The 25,245-nt window shown below is 35.6% G+C and overlaps 1 pseudogene; it reads left to right on the forward strand.

The window, feature by feature from the left end:
* The first annotated feature begins 203 nt into the window (after positions 1-203).
* On the forward strand, positions 204-22,273 carry LOC110694251 (annotated as a pseudogene).
* The last annotated feature ends 2,972 nt before the right edge of the window (positions 22,274-25,245 follow it).

Here is a 25,245-nt window from a genome sequence, read left to right on the forward strand (position 1 = left end):
ATCAATATCAACATGTTTATCCCAGTAATGAAACCTTATCACAACATCACCCATTCTGCAAAATAAGGTAAACAATGCACACACTTACAACATGCAAATCAATTCCAATTCAATTATCCAACAATCAATCAAACATGATCATGGCATTTCATTCAATATAATTCCATATTCTAAACTAATAATTGAACAAACATAAGCCCCCACCTAATATACATGAAAGAACCCTAAAATCGCACAAATATACATCATTAAAATCATGAATTAAACCTAAAATCGCATATTAAAACAGAACATCAAACAAATGCACCAAATCATGCATAAATGAACAGTAGTAGTGCTAAAGTACCTGAATTATGCAAGATTTCCCTCTAATGGCTTTGTAGACCAACGAAATTAGCAAATTTTCCCTTACAAACCCTTCGTGAATTCAACAGAGAGCAGAGGAGAGAGAGATGAAATTTGAAAGTGAGTTTGGTTTATGTCAAATCGACATAAATGGAAGGGGAAGGGTTCTTTATCGTTGGAGGGAAGGGTTTAAAAGGGGGTAAAATAGTCTTTTTTTTTTTTACAAAATTATATTTTAACCTAGATTTACTAACTTATTAACGTCTGATTAACAGACTTAATCACGTGAGTTAGTAAGTCATAAACTTGGGTGTATCATTAGGAAGTCAAAAAAAAAATTGTGGTACCGTTGAGAAAAGTCAAAACCTGAAGTGTATCAATGGGAATTTCCCAAAAAATAATAATAATATGAGAGTGTGAATTATATGATCGTATGGTGGAAAATTAAACGATGAGTGTACGACAGTCTCAGTGGAGCTTTGACTACCAATGTGACAATTCAAAAATTTGAAGTGGCAATTATCTTCCAACTCCCAACATCAAAATCACCTCACCAATTTCTGCAACCAACAAAAACCCTTAAAATCATGTAAAAAATCTCATTCTCATACCAAACGTATTATGGGAAAGAAGAAGAAAGAAAGAGTACCAAACGTATTATGGAGACAATTCAGAGACAAAGCAGCTTCACTTTCCAAAACAATTATCTCAATTATTCCCAAATTTTGCAATTGTAATGGAAAGGGTAAATGCATTCGTTGTGTTTTCGGCAATGGCGATGATGAAGCTGCAATGTCGTATTTGATTAGACCTGATGATCCAATTGATTATCGTAGATTGATGACTACTTGCTTTGTTGTTGTTCCTCAAAATGCTCCTCCTTTTTCCCCTCTTTCTAGCTTCACTCGACATTGGTCTCAGTTGCAGGTTCTTTAATTTTTCTTCCGTTTTTGTTCTGTTTTAATTTTTCTGGGTTTTGCTTGTTTTGGGAATTTTCAGCATTTTTTTTTTGACTAATTTTGTTGAATTGTGTGTTGAGTGAATTGGGATTATCTGAAATGATCATATAAGCAAAGTAAGGTTTTGGGTCAACGGGTCGGGGCGGGTTAGATTTTGAGTTGTGCTAAAAAAAATATAGAAATAATGTAAAACATTTTATTTGTATAATAGATAATACATGAATAATATGATACATACATGGGTCACATCGGGTTGAATTTGGGTTGTTCGGGTTTGGGTTTCTCTCAAAAACTTCAGGTTCAGGGTAGTTCCAGCTCATTAGTCATAAGGAGATGTTAGTTGCTTAAAACTCTGAAACTTTTTCAGGATGTTCTTTCATTTCACATACGGAGTACTAATTAATAATGACCGTTTTTCGAGCTTTCAACATGGTACTGAGCTTTGGATGTCAATTTTCTTGAGCTTCTAACTTAATTTTAACAAAATATTGTATATGAGTGGATTAGTGGGGAGGTGGTATAAAATGGTGTTGAATTGGGTGCAGAAATTAGCAAGATTATGCCTATACAAATAGTAGTATCTGCTAGTTGATTTGATTTCATACTTTCTACTACTGTGCGATGTGGGTGTAAATGTGCCATGGGATTAAGTGAACTAGTATAGTTGATTTAGACGAATTGAGAAAAAATAAGTGTGCTGCCCGCCATAGTTTCTCATGGTTTAAGTTTCTGCTATTGTTTGCCTAATTTTCTTTTTCCTTTTTTTTCCATGTTTGAATAGAAAATTATTGTATGAAGTCAAATGTATTGGTTATTTTAGTGCAAAGCTAATTTATTTCTTGCTAGATTAAACTTTACTATTTTGTGCTTTAAGATTGTTGAAAAGACCATTCAAGCATTATTCAACAAGGCAATTGCACCATCAAATGTCTTATGCCACGGTTATCAGAAGGTATTCCTTAATTTTCTGTTAAATAATCATGTTATCTTTCTCATCTGCATGTTTGACAGGTTTAGCATGAAGTTATCAAGTGTTTCTTGTATATTAAAAATGAAATTCCATTAAATAGATAATGAAGTATACAGTGAGGAGCACTAGTCTACCAAACTAAATTACAAAGAAGAAAAACATATTTGTCTTATGCATTACATTAGAAGGGTTCATGCCATGAAAATCCCATTGCCCCATGTCGGTGAGCTTAAAGAGGCACTTAGTTTGCCATTCTATAAGAATGATGGAGAAGACACTTGATTATAAAATGTATCATGACACAATTCTGTGCATCTTCCACCTCCCTAACCTTATACACTCAACCTCTAGATGGCCAAGAGAGTATATGGAACCCATTGTATCCAACTAAATTCAATAGCCTTTACCACTAGAAAATCCTTTGTCTCCAGATGCAAAATTGAATAGTTCCGTAGCTTGTTAATGGAAAAATACAATTTGCCCACAGTCCCACACAACCGGCGGTTTCTCACAAGCTATGCTGCATGTGCTTCATTTTTGTTTCTAGATTGGGCACCCTCTATTTCCTGTTCCTATGCGTCAAAAGCTCAAAAATTATGATATGTATTGCTGCACACTTGTTCTATTGTAAATAATTTTTTTTTTAATTTTTGGGCTTATACTTTCTACATCTCAAGTTAAAGGTTTTGATTGACTTTTCAAAGATAACTTCCTTTGACCTCTTTCGACACGAAATAGTTTAGGTTTGTAACCATAAAAGTAAAAATATAGTATCTTTTTGAGAAGAATATTTTTAGAATTAGAAATGAAAACTTTGCTCTATTAACAAATTTTACTCCCTAAGTTATGGTTAAAGTTTATTTCTTTGACATTGAAAGTCATTTACTTTGTTATTTTCATATCATTGATTGTGTTGTCGAAGTACACACAAAATTAAACTTTGTTTACTCTAATAGATAGCTGCTAAGCCAAGTAAAAGTCAATCCCATGAAGAAAATATATCTAAGGTAACAAGTTACAAAATTGGAGTTCCACTTAAGAGGAACATGATTTGGGGGATAAGAGGTATGATAAGTAAATTAAAATAATTATAGTAGCAAGAAATAGCATAAAAATAATTTAAGGAAGAGAATAATCAATAGAGAAAACACTCATCAGATATGTAACTTTGTACAATCTTTCACACAATAATTAGTCTTTAGGAACAACTTAACTTATGGAACAAGTTCTTATGTTTTCCCTTATTAATAGTTAGATTAGGTATGACTTTCACTAACCCTTAACGAATAACCCAAAAATAGGAAGACATCAAGTCAAGACAACTACAACATTATAAGAACGTGAATTGGCCTCCATCAATAATTACACACAATTGTAAAGTGGAACACCCTACACTACAATTGGTTGCTACTTTATAAATATTCCTAATTAATTGTAGACTTAGTTTCATTAATTAGCATTAGAAATCACGTCCAAAGTAATAGCTTTGCACATACTTATAAAAAATTATCATTCATATAAATAAAACAGCAATTCAAGAATATTACAAAACATCAACTAATTAAACCCTTTTAGAGGTAGCAAAGGTAACTATGGTAGTAGCTATTCCCTTCGTTCCCTTATTTTTTTACATTTAGAATTATGCGCAGTTATTTAGGAAAATAACAAATTGAGTACAATTCAACCATTTTTGTCATCATAATTCATTGGGAAGATGCTAAAGGGGATTATTACTACCAAAAAATTATGAAAAAGAAAAGGTTGAAGAAGAGAGAGGAGAGAGAAAGCAATAATGAACATTAAAATTAGTAAAAAAAGTTCACTATCACATGCAAAATTGAGGACAACATGGGATATTAAAAAATAAAACAAGGGTAAAGTTGACCAAATTATGTCTTAAAATAGAAAAGTCTTAAATGTAACGAATAAATAGGAACACCCAAAATGGAAACGTAAAAAACAAAAGGGAACGGAGGGAGTGTTAGCTATGAGAGTAAGTGTTAGCCATATAAATATAGATTTTTTTTTTCCTTTCAATAGAGGGAAAAAAACATTTATTTTTTTATTAAGTAGTGGTTTGACTAACCACTAAAAGCTACCTACCTTAACATTCAAACCAATTCAACTTGTCTAATATACTAATTACTTGGCTTAATCTAACCACTTTTGAGCATTAGAAAACTACTCACTCCATGTTACAAACGTACGCTTAAAGAGCTTTTGAAGAAAAAAACCATGTCAAGTTCCTACTGGGAATGGGAGAGTTCCTCCCTTTTAAACGAGAACACAAGTTGGGGAAGAAGAAGTAAGAAGAATGACGGATGATGCATGACTAAAGTATAAATGTTCTTAGTATTTTAAAGTGCTAAGATAGAATTTTTCCAAGTAAAATCCCTAAACGATGGAAGATTTTTTTAAGATGAGGAAGAAAAAAATCTATGGCCGTGTTCGGCGGTGGTAGCGTTTGAGGTAGTGGTTAGTGATTAGACCATGTTAAAACTCTATTAGGGAAAAAATAAGTGTTGGGCAAGGTAGGGTTTAGGTAGTGGGTAGTGGTTAGTAGTTAGTAGTAGAGGTAGCGTTTGGGTAGTTTTTCTCAAAAGTTGGCGTTTCAAATCCTGTCAAATTTTGGTTACTTTTAAACAATATATCAATAGATATTATCGGTAGTATTTCAAGTAAGGTCATTTTATCGGTAGTATTTTAACCGCTACTTTTGCCAAAACTCACACTATCACCCGTTACTTTAACAACTAACTTCTATCCACTATTAATTGATAATTACTCGCTATTGTGATAGTTACTTGCCACTTGTTTGCCAAAATTTAAAGTTTACTTGCTACCGCTAGTTTTGTCGAACAAGGTTGTGTCTTGCCAAATCTTTTCCCAAATAATAGGAATCTTTCAATCTCTGTAGATCTTCATAAACATTCTCCAAGCAACCAAATATCATGTATAAGACTTTGAATTTTCTTTGAGCTGTTGTTAGCGAGCTTCTTTGCTAACCCTTAAGCTCCTCTTTAAGGTTTCCCACAACCAAGACAAGATAGCTACTATAATACTTCATCAAATATGATTAAAAAACTCTATAAAAACATAAAAGAGTAACTAGTTCATAAATACTAAAGACTTAACAAAAGATACTAAAATACACAAGGAACTACCCTAAAATCTAAGGAACAAGGCTAAAAAAAGTGTAAAAAATGATAGTTATCAATCATGCATGTGATTTTTTAATCTAAATGATCGATATCAACTGTTCTTGATTTAGAAGAAAAATTAAATCACTTCAGAATTTTTCCATTGAAAATGGAATGTAATTGACTACTCCCTCCATTTTTTTCGTTAGTTTTAATGCTTTGAGCAATACATAGTTTTGGGTAAATTAATTGACTTAAATATACGAGGATAATCCGACCTTTGCCTCATCCGCCCAAAATAATCCCATCTCCTGATTATTTTTTAATAATCCGACTTTTATACCCAACTCGCTCAATATGATCCTAGGTGACTTGTAACCGGTTGAGTAGGTAATTTTTTTTTAATTAAGTTTTATTTACATGTGTCACCACGTGATTGGTCAAAAAATATGTTTTAATTTTAATTTTGTTTTAAGAAATGATTATTAGTAATTAACAATACTTAATTTTTTTTTTAAAATATTTTTCTAAAAAAAATAATTAAAACCAGATCCCAGCTGCGACCCCAACCACATCCCCCCACTACCATCGGCACACGAGGCCCACAGCCGCCACCCCACCACGACCGTTCGCCGACCCTCCCCTATCCCTTTTTATTGCCACTAAACCACCAACCATTACCGAAATCAAGCTGTATGGGAAGGGGAGAGGGGCCGAAATCGAGGCGTGGGAAGGGAATGGGGGCCGAAATTGGGACGTGGGGAATGGGAGGTGGCCGGAAAATGTACGGGGGATAGGGAGGGGGGCTGGGATTGGGACGAAAAAGGGGTTTTCGAGGGTATGGGGATGGTTTTATGCTCGCCGGTGCTTTGCGATGCCTCGGTTTTTGTGGGGGAGGGAAGAAGGAGGTTGGTGGTTCAGCGGAGGGGGGTCGGTCGCAGCGCCGCCGGCGTTGGCTCTGGTTCTGGCTGGAGCCGCATGGCAGGGATTTCAGGCGGCGGGGATGACGGTAGTGGGTGGTTTTTTAAATATTAATTATTTATTTTTTCTTTAAACAGAAATTTAACTTTTTTTTAGTTTTTTTTTTTATTTTTTATTTTTTTGACCAATAACAGGCCGCCACGTGTCCGATAACTTGTTATAACAAGTTACATGACCGGTTGAGACCATTTTGGCAGATTGGGTATAAAGGTCGGATTATTAAAAAATAATCGAAAGGTGGGATTACTTTGGGTGGATGAGGCAAATGTCGGATTATTCTAGGTTATTTTTCCCATATAAAAGATGTAAGTGGGGTAGTTGGGTATTAAAAGATTATAATAAAGATAGTGGGGTAATTTATTGAAAAGTAAGGGATGTAAGTGACTAAGTGGGAAAGAAATAATATAAAGTAGTACTCCCTATGTCCCTTATTTTTTGCCCCATTTGACTTTTCACGGTTTTCAAGACGCGTGTTCAAACGTATATATCTTAATTTCTATACGCATAAAAATTATAAAAGTTTGATATTAATAATATATACAATGAGATGATTCTAACAAGACCCCACATGAATATATTATCATTTATAGATTATCGAGAATTTATGGTCAAAGTTTTATAAGTTTGACCCATAAAATTACAATGGGACAAAAAGTAAGGGACAGAGGGAGTAGTAGGTTTGATTAGGGATTATGAGAGGAGAGAAATATAATATTCAATTGAAATAGTTTGCCAAAAATGGAAGTGTATACTTAAAAAAGCGGACGCATTTGGTAAGTGTAACATTTTTTTTTAAAAAAAAAAAAAAAAAAAAAAACAACGGCGGAGAATTTCTAAATTATACCAAAGTAATTGCAACTGCGAAATATTAATTCCATTATGCTCCATTGTAGTATTGATAAGAAAATATATTTTCCACTTTTAATAAGATATACCATTTTGACTTCTTGCACTTTCCACATACTCATCTCTAACCATATTTTGGCTATATGTTAGGAAAAGTATAATCTCAGCATTTTATTTTTCAAACTATCAACCAACCAAAATTTTTACTATGGATGATTAAGTTATTAATGCTCAAAGTTGTGTGCGGACAAATTTTCCGTGCCAACATGATACAACTAAAATAATTGAGAAAGTATAAATTCATTTTTCTTTTGCTGTTTTTTTTTTTTTTTTTTTTTTTTTTTTAAATAATTGATTTCTGTAAATAACCATAGTAATCCTAATTTGGTATTTGTTGTGAAAATTGGAATGACTATTTTCAATTTCACTTCAAATTTTGAAATCCAAAACTTTTTCATAGTTGTATTAGATTTGGATGGGATTTGGTATATTCTGAGCAAACCTATTCATTTAAACTTTTAAGATCTTGGTGCTTTGGTCTTTAAGTCAAAGACTCTATGGTTGTGTGGCTATTGGCTGAGGTTTATAAAGCTAGAGGGTTTCGGCCTCTGAGTTTGTTACTAGGAAGATACATAGTGGTTGCGTCAATAAATGATAAGTACTTTGTGGATTGGCGAACATTCTTGTTCTATTTAATAAAGTAGGTAAGTTCCTATGCTGTGTACACAACAATTATAATAGAATGTGGTTCATGAGCGGGTTGGAGTCAGATTCAAGACACAGGGATGGAATGTCTGAATGGCTTTTTTGAGAAGGGGAGGGGTGCTAGGCTGTTCAGTATTTACCAATAGATGATTCTCATTGCTTTCAATATAAGAAACTCTTAGAGTCTAGGTAAGAGGGTAATGAGGATGCTAAATTCTAAAGTAATCGTTATTAAAATAAAGCAATATACAAAATATTTTATGCTACTATTAGCTCTATAGTGGTTCCTGTTTTGATGTTTTACTCTTATTTGCAGTAGGAGAAAAAAAAGTTGCTTTGTTAGATAATTTCAGCATTTAAACCCTAGCAGTGACAAATTCATTGATCTAATGCTGTCTTGAACTCATTGTCACAGTTTAAATTGAACAGCACCATTGTAAAGGTTCTTACTAACTGGACATGGGAACTAGCCTTAAAAAGGGTATGTTTTCACACTTTTGGCTATTCAACTGATGAAATAATTATGGGTTTCTGCTTAATGTTTGCCTCCGTTTACTTCAAATTTATATTCTGTACAGGTTGGGGATAGTATCATGATTCATCTACTGATGCACACATTGATATTTATGTCTATCAAGTGCAATGCACATCAACAAGTAGCGGGTCCTCTTGTCAGTCAGCTGGTTGCTAGGCTTCCCATGCGCATACCCCTAGATGACTCTGGATCTTCCATGCATGAAACTGATGCAAGTAGGTAAAACCAGTGTGATGTTAAGCTCTACATTTAGTTCTTCTCTGGCTCTACTTTTGGAATGTTGAAGGTTATATCTCCAGATAGTAACATTACTACTGTAAGCATTGTACAAGTAAAGGAGAAAGTCTTTCCTGTGCATTCTTTGGTGTGTGTAAACGGAACAACTTGTTCAGACAAGCTCCATGGTCTAATTCTATGTGAGTGAGGGTAATATTTATTCTATTTCTTTTTGCCTTCAATATTTGTTTCTTTTCCATGAAATAAAAAGTTTACTCCTATACTTAAGGGCTTTTGGTTTACTTCAGGGATCAATTCTCAATATTTGTAGTGCAATAGGGATGTTTATTGTAGATTTTTTTCCCCTTACTTCCTTTGCACCTATATAATTGCCATTTGCTGCTTTGAATTCTCTAGAAATTATTTGCCCACTTCCTTTGATTGTTTTCACCCTCATTACCTTTCACTTATCTTTTTTTTTTTTCTATTCATTCCTGCTTATGTTTTCTTAATTTATCCACTTTCTTACACTTTAACAACTCTCTCTCTCTCTCTCTCTTGTTTATAGTCTCTAACTTTTAAAAACTGTTTTCACATTCAACATCTATCTATTAATATATGAGCCAAAAAGGCGTGTGTGATTTGTTTTTAAATGGAGGGGGTATTATTATGACTTGTGAGAAAGATTTAGAGGGCGTCTAGTTCACTACAAGGGAAAGGAATGTAATTAGGAAAGTAAAGATAAGGAAGACCCGTATTTTCCAGCTTGTTTAGTTAGGCAAGAGAATAGGGTCTAAATTCATCTTGGTTGTGTTTGGTAGAAGATTGAACAACAAAACCTTCCACCTCTTTTTCTTGTCTTCTAAAATAGCTCATTTTCCATTGCTAGAAGAATTTATGCCCTCTTCCTGAACCAACCTAGCCAACAACACTACCTCTTACACCATATGACCGTAGTAGCCGACTAGCCGTTCATCTACCACCTATCATCTCGCCATCACTTAAGGAACGCTATTGCTCCACCACCACAAGAAATCTACTTTTGGTGGCCATCTTGAGCTTTGATGGTGAATTTCAACCATTTAAAGTCTTTTTTGTTTTTTTTTTTTTGGGCTACCTTTTCTTCTTTCTATCACTCTTTAATTTGTGTTATTATGGTGGTTTTCGGTGTGGTGGTTGTGGAATGGGGGTGATTGCTACCTTGAATGGGGTTTTTGGTGGGGTTGGTCGGTGGTGTTAGCCACGTTAGGGTTGCTGTGGTGGTTGAAAGTCATGGGGGTTTTTGGTTTTTCAGGGTATGTTGTAGTGGTTGTTGGTTATAGAGTAAGCGGATCAGGTTGGTGGGCTAAAATTTTTAGCTAGGGGTAGCCGGATAGGGGTCATGGTTGTAGTGAACGGAGGTATAAAGGGAAGTGTATCAATGCTATGGAGGATGATTTGGTCCCCGCTAAGTGGTGGTTGCCAATGGCTAGTGGTGACCTGATGAAAATTTGTTGACGGATTAGCAGTAGAGTAGAAGATTGCTCACCAATTATTATGGTGTGGAGGAGTTTAAGTCCCAAGTGGTAGATCGGAATTAAGATGAAGGGAAGTGGGTGAGCTCCAAATTGATTAAAGGGTGCTTTTTTCTTTTTCCCAAGAATTATCAACCTGAAGTATGTTCCAAGGAAATTAAGAGTTTCAGTTGCCTTTTCCTTTGATTGATTCCCCATAACAAACAATCCCTTTTGTCCGACTTTTTGTACCATTTCCTTTATATAATTACTATTTCTATATTTTTGACTGTTTAATGACGAAATTTGCTAATAATGCTGAAGCTATTCATATATTGCCTTTAATTATAGTCGTTCAAATATTGAATTATTTTCTTAATTTTATAGTTGTTTTTTTTTTTTTTTTTTTTTATATTTTTAATTTTTTTTTTTTTCGTGATCAATTATGGAGTAATAAGTTTACTTCTGTACATTAGAAAATTATAAATGTTGATATTAATATAAATACGGATACACCCAATATATTGAAACTCAACATGACAAATCGAATAAAATCTCACATGATAATATCTTTTTGTATATACTAGTTAAAAAATATGATCAAAGTTACAAAGTTTGACAATGAAAATAGAACTTGTGCAAAGGAGCAAGTATATTGCATTTATAACAATTATACTCCCTCCGCAAGCAACATTTACCTAAAATGGATGCTCCCTATTATCTGCAACAAATTTTTTTATTTCCTCTTTTCGTAAATTTTTAGCAATAAAATGTCAACTTTACCCTTACTTAAAATTTTTAACTTTGTTTACAATTTGTTAATTACATTGACTAACCAACTAATCCACCACCCTACCCCAGCCACCTTCGCCGCCCCTGCCACCAGCCCAGAAGACCCCAGCCACCTTACCCCAGCACCACCGCAATTCTCCACCACCTTACCCCAGCACCACCGCCATACTCCACCACCTTACCCCATCCACCATACCCCAGCACCACCGCAATTCTCCACCACCTTACCCCAGCACCACCGCACTTCGTCGTCGTGCAAATCTCCAGATCTGGGTTTCGTGGGTTTGGTGGTTGGTTTCGTGGGTTTGGTGATGGGTTTCGTGGGTTTTGGTGGTGGTTTCGGGGGGTTGCGAAAGTGGGGTTGGGTGTTGGTGGTTCGTGGGGTGGCGGTATTCATTGGGGATTGGTGTTGCGTGGGTGATTGCGGTAGATGTGTGTGCAAATGCAGGTTTGGTGGTGTTATGGGGCTGCGACGGTGGTATTGGTTGTGGTTTGGTGGTGTTCTGGTGTAAGGAGGTGAGTGTTATGGGGCTGCGACGATGCTGCGGGATTGGTGGGCTGTTGTTTGTTGGTGTTTCAAGGGGAAAGGGAGGGGCGACGAGAAGGGGTTAGGAGGGGCGGCGCCGGCACAGGAGAGGGGGGGTCTTGACGTCAGCGAGTGTGGGGGTGGGGACAGGGGCAGGCAGGGTGGCTGGGCTAGGTTGGTGGTTTTTTTTTATAGTTATTTTTATTAATTGTGAGTTTTATTTTAATTAAGTTTAATTATCCCTTCTCTCTCCTCTTACTTTTCATTAATCTCTCCCTAAAAGTTTTACCTAGGAGTCCGAAAAAATGTCCTTTGTTGTAGATAACCTCGGGCGGAGGTAGTAGTTACATATGATTTCAGCACATACTCAAAGATTTGGAGGCTGTAGTGTTATTCTCCTGCTACCTTGAATCTAACCTCTCTTTAGAAGGGGAACTTTAAATATGCAGGCAAACTTGCTAGATGTACTCATACACTCATAAACATGCTTAAGTGTTGGATGAAAGCCTTTGCATTTTCAATTCAAACTGAATATCTATTATGAGCTAGCATTTATAGACATGAGCTTTTGATGGCTACATTTAGGATACAAGCGAAAGCGAGGAAGAGGCAATGGAAAGATTTCGAAGTCTGAAGAGCCTGCCAGCAAGGTGCCTTGTAGAACTGGTCAGGAAAATTCCTTTGGCTCTGTTGACTCTGAAATAGTTGACTGTCATGGCAAAAATTCTCCCAAAGTGATCACTATGATTTCTGAGAAATGTTTACATGGACAAAATTCTACTGAAGAGAAACCCATTGAGAGGCTCAAAGTAGAGCCAAGGAAACGTTTGAGATTGCCAAGTTGGCAACGCCGAAAGAGACGCAAGAAATTGGCATTACAAGACTGCTGTACTCAGGAGCCTTCCAGGAAAAATTTGAATGACGTGGGTGATTTTCACAAGAATTTCCAGCATGGTTTGGTCAACAATAAAGGCCAGAGTCTGGTGGTGCCTACTTCAGTTGAAAATAAAGATAATCAAAATGGTGCTGATCTCTATTCGGAACAATTGGTAAGTCGTAAGTGAAACATCTTTGGTTTCATTTTATCTTATTTCTTTAGCGTAAGCATATGAATATTTGATCTATGCTTAAAAGTTGGTATATAAATTCTTTTGTTGCTCATTTTGGCCAGACACTTTGTCATACTTCTTTGTCAAACTTTGCAAAAATTTGTACGACTTAATCAATATACTGTTTACTTTGTATTTGAGATGCAGCTGTGCCCCTGTTGCTCAGTGTTTCAATCATTGTCAAGAGTCCCTAAAGATGCTGAAATTAGTAGGAAGTTTATGTTCTACAATGTGAAGTATTCATCATCTCTTTTCCTAAAAAAGCGTATCCTTTATCAGAATTTGTAGGCTGCAACTTTTTCTGCGGTCTTTGTGTGCCTGTTTTTCCTCTGAATTATAGTTATTTCTTAATCTCTTAGATATCCTATACTCCTTGAAACCTGGTTTCGCAGGTGTAAGTGATCTTCTACTACATATATCTGGTTTCCCAAATACAAGCTCAAGAAATGTACCAGCATCATGCTTCCATAAACGTGGGCTTTGTTCACAAGGGTCTATTTGCCTGTAAGTGTAACATTCTGTTGTAATACCTATCTATTTTAATCACATGACACTTGCATTTCGAATTTGTAAAAGCAACCAATGGCTCAGTATTGAGAAACTAAATGACACGTGCATAATTCTTTAAATTGCATCATTGATGTCTCAATAATATTAACATGGTAAAAATTTGAGATGAATATTGATAACCTCACACAACACGTTCAGTGTTATTATAATGAAGAATTTTTGGAATAGAATTTCATGACAAGGTAAATGGAGAAAATTAAGTTTGTTTGGCAACTTCCCATGGCCATTTATTCTTCTCCTGTCCCCCTTAGAGTGTGAGGCTAAATGTTGGGATAGTTATAGAGCTCTTTTCTGCTTATGTTGGCTGTGTGGAAGCCCTAACAAAAATTTTAAATGTTAAAAAAAGAAAAGGGATGTTCCTTTTTCTAATCTACTCATAATCATTAGAGGCATTGCAAAAGTAATTGATAATATTTCAATTTCAAATCTTTTTTTCCATTTCCCAGATACAGCTTATTATATTCTAGGAAATAATCTTTGTTGACACTTTAGCTTATAAATGGAGCCTTAATGGTTTTCTCTTAATTTGTGCTGTATGGATTAATGAAAGGTTAATGACTTTATTACTCATATACCACCTTTATCAGATTGAATATTTTGCTTTAAAGCTAGGATTAGTAGACAACTACTTTAGGCTGCCAACAAATGTAGTTCGTAGTTACCCTGGTTTTTTGACTTCTTCTACAGAGAGAAGATTGGGGAGGAAGGGTTGGTGGTGAAAAAAAAAACCTATCAGTAATTTAAATTTAAGAAAAAAAGAAATACAAGTCAAGGTTTTTTTTTTTAATTTTTTATTTTTAATATACAAATAATGGCTTAAAAAAACCTTTTTTTTAATAAAAATCAAGCAATCCTTTTCCTATAAGTCATGAGACACTATCGACTACTCAGTATATCTAAGTGTATACTTGAAAATTATTATTATGTTCTTTTAGATAATAATATGCTACTCCGTATGTTGCTACCGGAATCACACTAAAATTGCCAAAATATTAAATTTATAAAAACTTTCCTAACATCACAAATTTCTCTAGTTTCCATGGTCAAAGCTCTTTGATGAACGGGAGCTAGAAATCCAGACCATATTGAACAAATTTCCTAAGACACAGCATAGAAAAACATGGGTTTAAACCAATTTGTATTAGTTCAAACTGGGAGGAGCTTTTCATTGAGCTTGGCCCATATCTTTCAATGCGAATAATTAATCTGTGTGCTTCTCTTGTTACTGTTTTGTATTCTCCCGTTCTCCAGAACGACTGAGGCCAACCACTATATAGGAATAGGAAGTGAGAAAAGATGGCATATCTTTGTAAGCGGGAGTTAGTTTTTAACGTGGCTTTTTGGTTCCCTATACTGGCCATAGCAACCATTTAGCTTTCTGTGTACTATAATGACCTATTTGGCTTTCCTATGGATGTTTGCTCATATTGGTTTTTGGTGTTCGAATTCTTAGATGGGCTATACTTTTCTCAGTTTCATTTTACCTCGATTTCACATTATTAACAACATTTGCTAAATATAGATGTTTCATATTATTTGCAACAAATGTTTTCTTTCCTTTTTAAATTGTCAATTTACTCTATCTCATGCATCTCTATATTCCTCTCTCCATTTAACACACAAACAAATTTTTCATTGGACTGCGTACAACCCTCCAAAGTTACAAATTATAAGAAACGGAAGTAGTATTTTGGAATTTTGTGGGTGATAGCTTGTCCTCTTTTTTTTGGTCTCTTTCCAAAAGAAATTCTGTTTTCCTATTATTGCTAATAATTCATTTCATTTCAGGTGTCTAACTCCTTAAGATAGTCTTGTTTCAACATTTTTCCACCTCTTGCAGTGTTGCCTCTTCTGACTATATGGTGTTAGTGGTGTGATACGTCAGATATTTTTATTAAAATTTTTTTTTTTTTGATACATCAGTCTTGTTTCAAAATTATCCTCTTTAATGGTTTATGTTGCAAGAGGCAGAGGAAGTTCAGTTTGACATTTCAGAACTTCAGAAGGCATGACAGCGGTATTTAGCAGATTTCTGTGGAATAACCCGACTAGAAGAATTCCCATTTGGCTGAAATTTTTAATCTTCTACCATGACTGTCTACTGGTAAAATCAATGTGTCATCTGATAATTTCTGTGACCATCTCCTTTTTAACAGGGAAGACATTTTGATGGAATATTGAATGTAGCTCAATGACAAGGTCAAAAATTGATTAAGTTCTTGGTGCCTGGAGAAATTATTCATCATTCAATTGACTGGCAAAGATGTTAGCTTAAACCAGTTTCTTGAATTCCTTCTTTAATGCTAATGGAGAGGACTGTTTGACCCTTCTAAATTTACTTGCAGCAACTGTACTATTCCTAGCTCTTTACCCCTTCATGGAAACCTTTGAATGTGTGATGTTAAATCAAGTGCAAATCTCTGTTGGCTCAGTGATCTGAAGGTTGTTTATGAATGAAGATGACTAGCTTTACATCAGAAGCATGCGAAATATTCTGTATCTGTGCAAGTTCTTTAGCATGAATTATTATTGTTTTATTTGGTTTAGAGCCACTGCTCAGGTATATTAGATTTAATGTTGATTTTAACGCGTGGCTATTTATAATAAATTTTCCAGATATCATTCTCTCGTAAAGTTGCTTAAGGTCTTTCTTCGCAGAGCTAAGAAATGCCAGCATATAAGGTTATTGGAGAAGCACTGTCCTTCCCAACCTCTTTTTCAGCTTGATAGAGATGGAGATGTTGGTTCCAGTCTTGAGGTGAATTATCTTTATTCTTTATTTCATATAAATGTACCTACTTTCTCTTTTGAGAGTTATACCAACACAATAATGTACAATTTTGTTTATCAGTTTTGCATACATGTCTATGTACTTTAAATATTACATGTAAATATTTATTTAAATCAATTTGATATACGCAGCCCTAACTCCCTAAGGGTTCTAACAAGAGTCTAATTGAAACATTTAGTATTAACTGAACATGTATAAGATTGATTTGCTTTATATCATCATGAATAATCCTCCCTCCATTATATTATGTTCTATTTAGTTACTATAGATACGCAATTTATGAAACTATTGAAGAATGTTAGTGGGTGTAAGATTAAGTAGGATAAAGTAAGAGAGAGGGTGTAAAAAGGTAGATTTGTATTTTATTTTTTCTTTAAAAAAAAAAAAAAAGTAAGAGTGTGGAAAGGTATAATTATTGTGCGGTTGAAGGGGTAATATGGTAAAAGGAGTAAGCCAAAAATAGAATGAAGCAAAGTGAGTGGTTCAAAAAAATAAAAATAAATATGGAGTACCATTTTAGGAAATATATCTAATGCTTATATTTAGCGTTGTATCGTCTTCTTCTCCTTGAACGCCTTAATCCCATGTGGGGTCGGCTACATGAACCAACATGAGGACTTCCCAGGAGGTCACCTACTCTCAATCATTGTGGCTCATGTCAAGCGGTATGACAAAGTTTTACACTGGCTGCCACTGGCCTACCATAACCAATCTCCTTTAACCAGGCTTGGGACTAGTTGCGGGGAACCCACCGGTGGAGTTATACTTAGCGTTGTGTGTTACAATTAAAAAATTGATTCTTTAATGTACATTTTTTTTATTATACGAATCTTTTTTTTTTTATTTGAAACTTTTTCTGTTTTTTCCTAACCAGTGGGGTTATGTATTTGAGATTAGAGGTCTTGAGTTCGAATCCTCATACTTGCATCTTAGCTTCTTTTTTTTTTTTTGGTTTGTTTGTACAATGATGTTGAAAAGGTCAAAACAAGTGCCGTGTTGCCGAGTGTTGTGAAAATCTGCACCTTTTAGAAAATAAGGGTTGGCCAGGACAGGAATGTTCTTAGTTTCTGATCTTATACAGGAATGTCTATACTGAATACTTTTCTACTCCAATTCTGTAATGTATGCTAGCAAGAGATTTGGATTGTTTTTCTAAATATTGAATATTTGGTCTGTAGATTGTTTGTCTAATAATTGATCTTTTTTCAGCCTAGCAAAATGGAATCAGAGTTATCAAAGTCTAAACAAGACGTGTTTCAAGGAACTGACCAGATGCCCAAGAGGCTTACTTGTATCAAAACAAGGGGTCACAAGAGAACAACTGAAGTCATTCAACGTCAATTCGGTCTCAGCCGGCCATATTGCTTAAAGGATGAAGTTGTATCATATATTTGGGCTGTTTGTCGGAATATAGTCCCACCTGATCTTTTAGGATTACCATTGAGCCGCAGAATCTTGCGAAGAAACATATCTAAATTTATTAAGCTGCGGAGGTTCGAGAAGTTTTCGTTAAAGCAATGTTTGCATAAGCTAGAAGTGTCAAAATTTCCATTGCTATCAAATATCGAGGCTTCCAAGTGCTCTAATGCTTTTGTCTTTAAGCCTACGACTGATCAAATTTCTGTGGTATCATCAAATTCACAAAACATTGGCCATTGTCCTTTAAAACAGATGCTTCTGGAACGATGGATCTTTTGGTTCTTTTCTCATATTGTGGTGCCCCTTGTACAGGACAATTTTTACGTCACAGAAAGTGAGCTGGGTAAACAGAACCTGTGTTATTATAGGAAATCAACTTGGCAGAAGTTGAGTGACAGAGTCATCACATCGCTGAAGGATCAGACTTACCGTTCCTTGAATAATGCATCTGTAGCAGAAATTTTAAGCAAGAGATCATTTGGTTTCTCAAAGGTTAGGCTTTGCCCAAAAGAAAATGGAGCAAGACCAATAGCAAATCTGAAAGCAGCATCCAGATTTTGCATTAAAAGATCTCTTTCACATGCTCAATTCCGCAAAAAGAAGAGAATAAAAAGAGCTCATAACAGATAAGCCCCCTTTTTGAAGTCTGTAAATACTGTTCTGCGTGATTTGCAAGTCATATTCAAGGATCTGAAGGTGAAGGAACCGGAAAGGTGGGGCTCCACTGTTTTTTCTTATAATGACATCCATAGGAAATTTTGTTCATTTCTGAGGCATTTGAAGGAAGGACAGCCAACTATGCCTATGGTATACATTGTAGTTTCAGATGTAAAAAAGGCATTTGATACTGTCAAGCAGGATAAGCTTCTTTCGGTAATTGATGAAATACAAATGGCGGACAAATATTCCCTGCAGAAGTCCTGTGAGATCTTCTGCAGGAAAAAGTCCCTGTGGATTTCTGAAAATCGTAAGTTGATGATTGAAGGTAACAATAGTGGATTGACAGAAGACATTCCTCCTGTTCATCAAAGGACTTGCCAGACAGTTGTGATGAATAAGGTAAATAAGTTTGTAAAGTAGCCATTAAATGGTGTTTGTATTTGAATAGATCTCAGATGCACAGCAGCACAGGTGACTGGTGTTTCTGACTTGAAACCTGAGCACATCATAAAAGTCAACACCTAGATAAACATTAATGAAGGAGAGGGTTTTTGAAGAACGCTTGTTAGGAATGACCTGTTAAGCCACATATGATGTTTGTTAATTGAAAGTGAACTGATTGAGATAGATGTATCTAATGTGCATTTCCTAAAATGTGTATTTGTGTACAGAATCAAAAAGGTGTTTTTTCAAAGTTTCTATAATTCTATGAACACATGTCCTTAAAACCAGGGTTTTGCTTGTCATTTATAGTTTAAATTCTGCTTGACCATTCTGCTTTAAAGGGAACCTTCGATTGAAGATGCTTCCGTCAGGAAAACAGTTTTGTTTTGTGCAACTCTAAGACACGATGTAACTGCTTCATGTGTATAAATTTATTGATTGCAGGAGCAAGGCATGACAGTAAGAAGGGAAGAACTTAAGTATAATTTGAAGGAACATCTGAAGAACAATGTGCTCAAACTAGGTCAATATTATTTTTTGCAAACTGTTGGCATTCCTCAGGGTAGTGTTTTGTCAAGTCTACTTTGTACACTGTACTATGGACATATGGAGAGGAATGTAATCTTTCCCTATCTGGTCAAGAGTGTCAAGACATGCCAATTCAAGTTGACAATGGTTCAGCTGCTCTTGTAGCTACTTCAGTTGTATCTTTTTCATCTCCCAAGTATCTCTTACTCAGGTTTGTTGATGACTTTTTGTTTGTATCAACATCCAAAAAACAGGCTAGTAGTTTCTTCTCCAGGTTGCGAAGAGGATTTCATGCATACAACTGCTACATGAATCAGGAGAAATTCTGTATGAATTTTGATTATGGTGGTACACATAAAGTTGATTCAAAGAGGCTTTTAGTAGGCAGTGATGGTGTCTCATTTATGCAATGGAGTGGCTTGCTTATCAATAGCTGCACTTTAGAGGTTCAGGCAGACTATAGTAGGTAATTCCTATACTGGCCTTTTTTGTTGTTTCAAGGCATTCTGTTTTGCATGTGTTTTTGTTTTTCAGACAACTGAAGATCATGTAGCTAGAAAATGATACTGATTTCTGGGGACTGTGCTGTCTGCTTGATTGTAAATAATTTTCTTGTGAACAATTTTGAGTCATGAATCTCATGATGTCTCCATTTATGAATGACAATGACTAGAATTATAAGTGTGCTTACCACATTTCTGGGAGGTCAGAATGTGTGCACTTTTTGTAGGCACTGGTATTTGGTACTATTCTGTTAAGTAGCAACTAGCAAATTAATGATATAATTGAAGCTAAATTATTAGTAATACTAGAATATATATTAGTTTTTGTAGTAGTATTGATGATAAAATCTGATGAAATAACTATCGACCCTTGCGATAAAATTATTATACTTAGATTTACTTTTATCAATTTGCTTGAGAAATATGCTTTATGTACTTTTTCTATTCTGTATATCTATCCTCTTGATCAACTTTTTCCCTTTTTTTTTCACAAAATAAGGAATTTAAATGCAACATTTTCACTTTCAAATATGAACAGTATTATTAGTCGTGAGTTTCCAATGCAACAAGTAGATAGTCCATATGTGTGCCTAATCTTTAAAGGCACTTGTTAATTAATGTTAGGAATTAGGAGTAACTATTACATCAATGAATCTTTGCTTTAACATAAGATTATCAGATATAAGTCTAGTCATTTCATGGTATATGAAAAGTGACTAGTATAAGGACAAGCTAGTGCCATCATGTGGAACCTTTGTTCACATTATACAAATGCTTCCCCAACTCTGAAGAGAAACATTCTATATACCAAATTGATAATTATACAATCAAATGTTGATAATTCCCCTTTTCCCGTGATTTTTAATTGGTTGAACTAATATTTCGTGTACCACAAGTAATGGCAGTGGTGAGGATGGAAATATTTTTTTAATATTTATCCTTTTCCCCCTAAAATTCTCAATTTTCTGTGAGCAGAAAAACGGATGCTTTCTCCATTGTGTAATTAACTAATTATGTTCTTTAACTTTTCACCTTTATGAAAAAAAGTTTCGGGGCCAATTAGTTCAATGGCTACAATGTTCAATAAACAACTAAAAATAAGTTCAAATAGAGTTTTTAGGTGAAAAGAATGAAACCTATGTTATAGACGGCCCTGAACTTTGATGTTATGTACTCAAGCTGGTGTAATAATTTGACTTATTAAATGGTTAAAAATCCCCTTCTAATTTGTTGCAGTTTGCTGTGAGGTCATCATTGCTAATGTGAAATCATTTTGAAAATAAACTAATTACAATTTATCATTGAATTTGTTGTAATCTGCCATGTAGTGAATTCCTCAATAATGATGTGAAATGTTGTTAAATATTATAATCTATTGTGGCTTTCTTGGAGCAGGTACCTTAATGATCATATGAGTTCGACGCTGACTGTGAGCTGGCAGCATAGACCAGGACGTCAATTAAAGGCCAAGTTGCGTGCTTATATGCGGCCTAAATGCAATCCTATATTCTATGATACAAGTATAAACTCACCAGCTACCATCAGGCTTAATGTGTACCAAGCTTTTGTGGTGTGCGCAATGAAGTTCCATTGTTATGTCCGTGAATTGTCATTCTGGTGCAAGCTTCAGCCAGGTTCCTGCCTCTCTAGTATAGAGGGGTCAATAAGGTACGCCTACAAAAATTTAACTTTATCTTCCTATATTTCTTTTTACTATTTGATAGAGTTCCTATTGAAAATCCATTGTCATGCCATAAAGAAAATAAGGGCAGTGCTCAAAAGTACTTTCTGTTGCTGTAAAGTCATCTCTTTTCAATTTCTTTTTGCATTGGTCTAAATTCAACTGCAGAATATGGATAATAACCCTGCTTTAAATCCATATATAGAATAAATCTGAATTTTTTTTTATCTTGTAGCCGACCCCACTTATGGGATTAAGGATCTGATATATTGATTAATTGGTGAGATACAATATTAAATATTTTCTTGAATCTTTTGATTGTCAGATATATGTACAGACTAATGAAGCGAAGGATGTATAAAGTTAATTACGAGCCTGACTGCAATCAAGTACTTCAAGTAGCAAAACAAGAAGTTATATGGCTTGGATTAACAGCTTACATTCGGGTGCTGAGCAAGAAAAAATCACAGACATGTGTTTTTGCTGCGCCTCTTAAGAGCCAAGTTGGCGGCAATTTCAAATGTTCGGATATCTTCAGGACTGAAATATGCTGTTGATGATTCTCATTCATCCTTTTTGTGGAAGATTCAGTACTAGTGACAGGAAGTTTCTTTCAATTTTGTCTTTAAAAACAACTTTAAGGCTGTACTTCAGGTCGGCATGTCCAACAATCCCTATCTATTTTTTGGCTCTTTTGGCAATATTTTAGCATATCTAGTAAAATGTCCAAACTTTTGTCCGAAATTAAACCCTATTGAATATATGATCACCACCTTAATGTGCGAAATGGCAAAAGTGACTGGCCAATTTATAACCCTTATAAGTTCTGTGCTAAACATGCCCTAGTCCAGACATTACCTTTGTTTTTTAATAAGTGTTACACTTATCAAATCCGACCGTGTTTTAATAAATGTTACACTTCTTTTTTTGGCAAAAAAAACTACATTTAAATATTATCTCTCTCTCATCTCATGATCCTCACCTAAATCCACTACTACTTTTTTTATTTTATCTTTCTTCTAATATTTATTACTTTTCAATAAACTATTAATCCTACTATCTTTTTTTTTTTTTTTTTTTTTTTTTAATTTTTTATTACTCCAACTACTCTACTTATCTCTTATTTTATGTAAGTCAATTAAATTCCCTAAAACTATATGCCGATTAAATTATAATACTTATTAAAACACGAAGGAAGTAATTTAAATATCAAAATTGTTACAATGAAAAAAAAAAAAAAATTCATCGTTACAATAAGAAAATTCGATTTTTTTATTTTTACGAGTCGTCACCAAATTTTTTAACAGATATGCGCCTTTGCGATTTATATGTCTCAGTGCCTTTGCATATTTAAATCACCTTTCCATGGACTCTCGATGAATTTTATTACTCGTAATATTTTTAAAGCCTACTTAGAGATAGATTAATTGTGAGAAGCAAAAAAGGTAAGAAAGCCTATTGACGTTAAAACATGTGAAACGCTAAACATCGCCCACAAATTACCATATAAAGCCCACAAATATGTTATGATTTGACCATTATGCCCTTTTGCTAAAATTGAGATAATCTCGGTGTAAAAAATGTGGAGCCGTATTGGCTCGTCGGGGGAGACCGGATGGCAGGCCGGAGATGCGGGGGACGCCGGAGGTACGTCGTCGTCGACGGAAAACGAGGTAAGTGACCGCTAAAATTCACGGTTTACCGTCGTAGTGGCTACGGCGCCTAGGGTGGACGCCCAAACCGTAGCCTGGACGTCCAAGCCGGACGCCAGAACCACCAGAGTGGCGTCCAGGCTAGACGCCCAGACCACCAGAGTGGCGTCCAGCCCAGACGCCCAGACCACCAGACTGGCGTCCTGGGCAGACGCCACTCCACTGGGTGAGGCGGCCCTGCCAGGCGTCAGTCCAGTGGGTGTGGCAGCCCTGGCAGACGCCACCTTTAATAATTAAATTTTATTTTTTCCTTTTTGATTTTGTTGTTGTTTTTTATTTAATTTTTTTGTGAAAATAAAAAATCGAAAATGATTTTTTAAAAAAATTCGAAATGGGTTTTTTGTAAATTAAATTTGAAAATTCGAAATAGGTTTTTTTAAAATTAAATTTGAAAATTCGAAATGGTATATTTTTAAATTTAGTTTGAAAATTCGAATTGGGTTTTTATAAAAATTAAGTTTGATTATATATAATTATGTTTTTTTTTGTGTTAATTATGTGGAAATATAGAAATTAAATGTATTATCCGTTAAATGTATTTATTGTAATATATAATTGATGCAGGAATATAGTGGAGACGGAAATGATTACAGTGAGATATTTGGACATGATGGTCCATTCGAAGAAGCTCAACAGGCGATTGATTGGGCAAAACAGGTTGCAATTGCAGCTGGATTTTGCTTGGTAGTAGCAACTCATAAATCTCAACGGGATGGTAGAATGGATCGCATTTTGAGATGTGACCGTTATCGCAAAAGAGAAGAAAGAGATTTTCGTACAGCCACTCGGTTTGACACAAAGCGGAAAGGTTGTGGGTGTGAGTTCAGAGTAAAGGTTCGACAACTACGGAGTCGTGACGGTTGGGAAGTGATAGGTTACTCTAAATGGGGGTATCACAACCATGAGATGATAGTATATGAAGAGGGTCATCGACAACTGAGCGGCTTAAGTCCTGCTGCGAAACTAGTTGTGAAAGAAATGAGTGATGCTCAAGTGAAGCCTGCTAAAATATTAGCATCTGTGTTAGAGAAATTTCCAGAAGACCATCCAAACCGAAGACACATCTACAACGTCAGACAGCAACTCAGGTTTGAACGGTCAGAGGGAAGGAACCCTATACAGCAGCTGCTACACCAGGCACAATCACGTGGTTACCTGTTCTGGTTTGATTCTGATGAAGATACAGCGGAGGTGACTCATCTTTTCCTTGTGCATCCTGATTGTGCTGATATGATCAAGTCTTGGCCATTTGTGATTTTGATCGACTCAACGTACAAGACAAACAAGTACAAGTTCCCTCTGGTTGAGATGGTTGGGATGGCTCCAACGAACCAGAACTTTCTGATTGGTCATGCAATCATCAGGGATGAGACGACTCCGAGTTATTATTGGGTTTTGGAGAAGCTGAGAAACTACATCGGGCCTAATGTTCATCCAGCAGCCATCGTCAGCGACTGTGAGGGAGGTCTCTTTGCCCCCATAGCAGAGCTGTTTCCCGAATCGAACCACTTATTGTGCACATGGCACATCAACAACTGCGTGAAAGTGAAAGCCTACAACCTTTTCAAGAAGAATTTGGAAATGGCAGAGAGATTGGTGAATGGTAAGTGGCGGAAGATCCTACAGGCTACCACAGAGGAAGCGTATGAGCGAGCATTGACTAACTTCAGGGATTCGTACCAGTGGTGTCCGGCACTGGTGGACTATGTGATGCATCAATGGGTCCCTCATAGGGAAAAGTTTGTCAAATATTGGACAAACCAAGTACTTCATTTTGGGAACACTACAACATGTAGAGTTGAGAGCGCTCATAGAGCTACCAAGGACTGGATTGATTCATCGACCGCTGCTTTGGATACACTGTTCGCTAGACTGAACAAGTCAATTGAAACTCAGAAGAACGACATCAGGAACTCTCTAGAGGACTCCAGACGACGACATGGTACGATGTATAGCCATTTTATATTTAAGATTCTCCATGGTCGTGTGTCGCACTACTGCTTGGGGTTGATTCTCACTGAGCTGAACAGGGTGAGGGACTTGGCTGACGAAGTGTATACTCGGTGTGGGTGTACTATTTCAGTAACTCATGGATTACCTTGCGCATGCACCATTCATCGCGTTATTACAGAAGAAAGGGCGTCGTTACATGTTGATCAGGTCCATTCATTCTGGAGGACGCTTGTTATTGGTGAGCATGCAGACAATCAAACGGCCGACCGTGAACAGGAAGAGTTGGAGCAGTTCCGTTCGATGTACGACCGAGTGTCCTCCAGCCATCCTTCTATTATTCGTGACGCTACTCATGTGCTTCATGACA

This window comes from Chenopodium quinoa, unplaced genomic scaffold, assembly GCF_001683475.1.
Source record: "Chenopodium quinoa cultivar QQ74 unplaced genomic scaffold, ASM168347v1, whole genome shotgun sequence".
Classification (NCBI taxonomy): Eukaryota; Viridiplantae; Streptophyta; class Magnoliopsida; order Caryophyllales; family Amaranthaceae; genus Chenopodium; species Chenopodium quinoa.